General features: G+C 43.9%; 1 protein-coding gene across 1 annotated transcript in view; it reads left to right on the forward strand.

Moving 5' to 3' along the window:
- Positions 1–1,075: 1,075 nt before the first annotated feature.
- The window catches only part of LOC111821669 (tigger transposable element-derived protein 4-like), a 23,157-nt gene continuing 18,935 nt past the window's right edge, over positions 1,076–5,297 (forward strand). The window contains exon 1 of the mRNA XM_023737076.1: positions 1,076–1,196. The gene's annotated coding sequence lies outside the window, so the exon portion shown is untranslated. The remainder of the gene's footprint in view (positions 1,197–5,297) is intronic.

A 5,297-nucleotide genomic window follows, 5' to 3' on the forward strand; every position in this document is an offset into this window, starting at 1 on the left:
GCACGGGGCCCGCCCGCCCCGCTCCGCAGGGGCAGGGGGGGAGGGGACGAAGCCGCCCGCCGCCATTTTGCTTGTGGGTGGCTGCTCGCCGTTGCCGCTCCACAGACTCGAAGATAGGCGACTGGCGGCAGTGAGATGGAGAGAACGTCCGTGTTTTTACAACAGATGCGTTCAACAATTGACAGAAGGTTTGGGTAAATTTTGGTATCTGGCGGGATTTGTTCTTTACTCCTTTTTCTTGAGCAGCCCTCAAGTCTGCATATAGGTGAGCTTGGGCATGCCACTACTGGGTGGAAGGATAATGACTGGGCTCAGGTAATGCCCCCCTCACATCACCCTTCTAAACCGATGCACTTTCTCCCACTCCCAAAACAACCTCAGTCCCGGTCTCCCTTCCTCCCCGAGTCTGGCCTCAAGCGCAGGGTGAACCCGGTTGGAGTGTCACTCGACGCCCACTGGGGGCCGAGGAGGCTCCAGTGCGCAGGCTCCGGGCACCGGATAAAAGCTGAGCTGGCGAGTCCAGCGCCGTCTCCATGAAGGAGCAAGAAATGGAAGAGGTCGGGGGGAGAAACAGCAGGAAAAATACATCCACCGTCAACGCCGCCTCCCTGCCACCGTGTATCGCGGTAAAAAGCTGCCGTTGCTGTCGGTGCAGTTGCCGTTGCTGCCTCCTACTTCTCTTGGCCCTGGGGAAAGATTTCCCCGCTGGCGGGACAGTCTGCGGGGAGGGGAGCGGGAATTCCTTTATGTGGCGGTGATTAAACTGGGGAGGGACAGCGAGGGTTATCTCGAAGAAAAAAGGGGGAGGCCAAAGAATAAAAGAAGGGTTTCCCCACTCAAATGACACGGTGATTCCGGTTTTTCTTTTTGGGGTCTTTCCCCGAAATGGCGGTTTCCGTCGTGTCCTTGCCTCACACCCGCCCGGAGCGCTTGGTAAGCAGAGTGGGGAGAGGGAGAGGCGGTCTGCGCAGCCAATCAGGGTCGGACGTTTTCCGTCCGGCGTGTCTCGATTGGCTAGCGATGACCTCATGCTGCAGCAGCGGGTGGGGCCAAGGCGGTCGGGGGAGGCTGTTGCAAAGGCAGAGAGGGAGAAGTGGCGTTGGTGATCGTTGCTGCCGCGGCCGAATGGAACCCAAGCAATGGCGAAGGGAATCTCAAGGCTCTTCCCTGACCATTTTCTCCTGTCCCTGCGCGAGGTGAGGGCCCCGGCTCGGCCTCTGCGAAACTTTGGGGCGCTGGCGCGGAAGAGGAGACACAATTTCTCCCTTGAGTTTTGTTAACTGCGTCAGGGCAAGATGGCGCTGGGTATCCTTGGGGCGCGGGGGGAGAGGCACGTCCACCGCCGCCGCAGCGCATGTGACCGGGCTGCATTCCTGTGGGGTTTGGCTCAGACCCAGGCTTGGGCGGGGGAGGGGAAAGGGCTGGGCGGAGGAGACTGTGGTGCGGTCCGCGTCGGCGGCCTCAAGAGGAAGAGAGGACTGTTTGAAAGAGCTTCCCCTCCCCCAAACAGCATTACAGCAGCGGTTCCTGGGGGAAGGCCCCCGGAGGGACACTCCTTATGGGGGTGTGACGGCTGTTGGTGGAGGAGGTTTAACGCCCTATTTTCTTAAATCTGCCTTTCTCCTTGCAAAGTACACTTACGTAATGTAGCAGATCCTTGATGTGGGAATCGGAATCAACTTTGAGTCCCGAGGACCACTGGAATACGCAGCAGGGAGAGACTAGCTCCCAAGACACAACGTTAGGGAGCATCGGTTATTTTCTGAGGAAACGTAAAGTTTCTCAGATCCGGTTAGAAAAATATACCCTAAGTTTGGAAGCGAGTGTAAAGTAAAGGTGTAAATAATAACACACAGGAACACTTCAACTTCCACGAGTCCACGGACTGTACAGTCTGCGTTTAACGGCCTTTTTCAAACTTTCTATCCTTCTTTTTCTCTGCATTTTACATTTTTAGTTAAAGAATAAAACCTGCTAGTGCTTTTTAACTTGTACAGAGTTGTAAGGCTGTTGTTAATACTTTAGTGTAAGTTGTCTTTTGCCCTCTTTTTAAAAATAAACTTGATAGAATTGTAATCATTTCTGGTAAGTGTTACTCATTAAGACTCCTGCCCCCTTATGAAATCGTAAAATCTACCTTTTAAAATCATTTTTTAGCAGTATGAACGATAATTTTAGCTTTTGAAACCTCGATAGGTGAAGATTTCCAGCAGTTACAAAGGCAATTTTGACAGATTCAGTAAGGTATACAAATTTGGGGATTGATTATTCCCAGTTCGTCAAACTAGTTATAGTGGTCAGCAACTAAATCGTGTTAATATAATGCTAATAAGTATTACTGGCAAAGGAGATATTAACGTGCTCATTGTTAACACAATTAAGAAAGCTTAATTAGTTTTGTCCTGTACTAACACTCCTTATAGTTTTTCAATCCTTGTCTACATCTAGCTGTGCTAGTAACTATTCTTTCAAATTAAGTGCTTGAGTTTGTAGCAAATGACTGCTCTGCTCACCTTATCTAGTGAAGATTTAAAAGGTCTTTCCTTGGGTGGTGGTGATTGTGAGAGAGGAGTTACTCAACAGAGATACTGGCAGCTAAACTGGCTTTTTGACAACACGTATATTTGGTGCTAGGAGGAAAAATGCATGCTTGATCTGAAAAGATGATGAGTTTAACTTGGGGTCAAGGTTGTGGTATTTTGCCGAATCTTGGTTGTAGGTTCTTGGTAGTTTGAAAACAAGATTGAGTTTTTAATTCATTTTGTGTATTCTTAAATCCTTAAGTAGTGCTGAGAATTTAAGGTTCGAAGTTTGTTGTTGTTGTTGTCCACTCCAAAAATAAATTGGGCCTTTCGTCTTTATAAGAACTCTTCAATAACTTCAGGGGTTACTTTGTTATATAAAAGTTTGCTGATGTCTTCGTTTGGTGTCTTCGTTTCTACCATAGCAACCCTTACTCCTGTTAGAAAAGAGGGACAAAAAATGAAGTCAGTAGATTTTAAGGTAATTTTCTAAACGGTCTCAGCTTTACTGTGCCTTAATAAGGAAAAGAGGTCATTTTCCAAGCTAATAGAAACAATTCCTTTTTTTTTTCCCCCTAATCATCTGGTACCTCTTGAGGGCCAAGTTTTCTTGACTTCACTATGGTATTTTAAATACAACTTGGAATTACTTCTTTTCTTCGACTACCTCTTTACACATTTTCCCTGAGTAATTTCTTTTGCGCCTATTATTTGGCCACAGGCTTCCTGAAATCAATATAAAAGTTCCTAAGAGACTGTTTCACTTAGCCTCTCAAAAAAAAAAAAAAAATTGCTAGTCAGCCTACATTTTATGACTTGGATGAGTTATACCTTAACCTTCCTTTTCTTTTTGTTCAGGTCATCATCCCTTCTTTATACAATTTTAATAGTCTAGCTAGATTCACATAGCCTTTTTGTGTCTACCTGCATGTTTAATCGTGTTACTCTACTACTTAAAACTAGTGCTCTCACTTCCCCATTTACTAGGAAAGAGGCCAGATTTATTGCTGTAGTCTCACCTTGATCTGGTTCTTGTCTGCTTCCTCTGCCTTTATTTTTCTAACACCCACTGATGTGCTAAAATGCATTTCATCCCAAGAGTGCTATGCTGTCTCATACCTTTGCCCACACTACCTGAAGTTTCTCTTTTCCCTCCTGGGTAGCGCAACTTGAAGCTGCCTTTTTTTTTTTTTGCCTCTAAAACTCTTCCAAGTTCCTACTACTCCCCCGTAATATGAGCCATTCTTTATATTGATGACCAGGCCCAGTGCTGGATACTTTATAGGCATTCAGATGTACGTGCTTCTTTAGCAATTGATAAGATTAAACATTTTACTAATAGACTTTACAGTCTGAACTGTAAAATACAGGCTTTTGAACTTTTTCAAGAGTTCTTTCTACCACCAGAGTTTGGAGATAAGACAAAGGGTTAGGAAGGCCCAGAGGCAGGATTTCCTTTCCTCCCCTTTCACATGGTGGCGTTCACATTAAATTCATTAGGTAAGATTTGGGAGAAGGGGGTGCAGCCAATGGGAGAGAGAGAGTTCTGCCCCACAAAAAAGGTGGGAAGAAAAAATAACTGGGCTGAGTATTTCTGAACATCCATACTTTGCAAATCTAGAGGATATTTTCACCTACAAATTTCAACAGTATATAAACACCAGTGATTATGTGGGTTTATAATCCCTTGATATGTTTGGGGCTTATCAATGTATGCAGCAGTGCTTGCTCTGATTTTAAGAGGACACAATTTGCTCTGTGCCCTTGAATTTAGTTTTTGTCCCTTTTCTTGACTCATTTATAGATGTCAGTGTGCCAGCCTCTCATAAGTTATATGTTTTCTACATGCCATGAAGTTTACATTCCAGTAACAGGACTTAGAATTGTATATAATTTGAAGCTTATGAAATAAGGCTCTTGTGAGTCAAGTTTGAGCTTGATGCATAAGCATCAGTGACCCTTTTGGCTGCTTTTAAACTTGGTGTATTTTTGGATAATGATTGTCTTAATACTATGTCATTTGACATATAACATTTTCTTCCACCTTCTACCTCAACCCCTTAACATTTAGTGTCCTCCTTGAAGCCATTAGAAATACATACACAACCTGATTAGTTTAACTTCTTATAAAATGTTATCTCGGTATATTCCTAGATAAGATGTTATTTATGGTAACACTAATCCTGAAATCCATATTTGCAGATAGTGGCCAAAAAAATAACTGAACTTTCAAGGGTTGTAAATACCTTGACTGAATTTTATAATTTTTTTTAATACAAGGAGAGCAGTCATAAGTTTATTCCTAAGTATCTGGAGAAACTTTTTGAAAGCTAACTGCATTCTGCTGTCCACAAAGATGAGGCCCGTAGTCTGCTCCCTCCTAGCTGTTAAGTTCAAGCTTGAAGCATCTTTACAGTATGGAATTTCATCTGGAAACCAGAGAAGCTACAAACTAGTACACTGTTGCCACCTAAATGAAACAAATAGGGAAGTACCAAAAGCTCATAGGGCTCCCTGGTTCTCCGGAGTGATTTTAGGGAGCTGACCTAATATCTTGCCATTCTGATTCTGAAGTTTAATGTCTCTCAGTGACAGTAATTTAACAGTATATCTGTTAAAAAGGATTGTTTAATGCACAGTGTAAACTGGAACAGAGCCAGTGAAGAACTATAAAATCTATCAGAGGCCCTTTATATATTTAAAGAAGTGAGTCAGTGGTAGTTCAAACAGAACAATTCTTCTGAATGTACCTTGTTTGTCAATTTTGCTTTTCCT

This window comes from Trichechus manatus, unplaced genomic scaffold (genome assembly GCF_000243295.1).
Source record: "Trichechus manatus latirostris isolate Lorelei unplaced genomic scaffold, TriManLat1.0 scaffold00096, whole genome shotgun sequence".
NCBI classification, from domain to species: domain Eukaryota; kingdom Metazoa; phylum Chordata; class Mammalia; order Sirenia; family Trichechidae; genus Trichechus; species Trichechus manatus.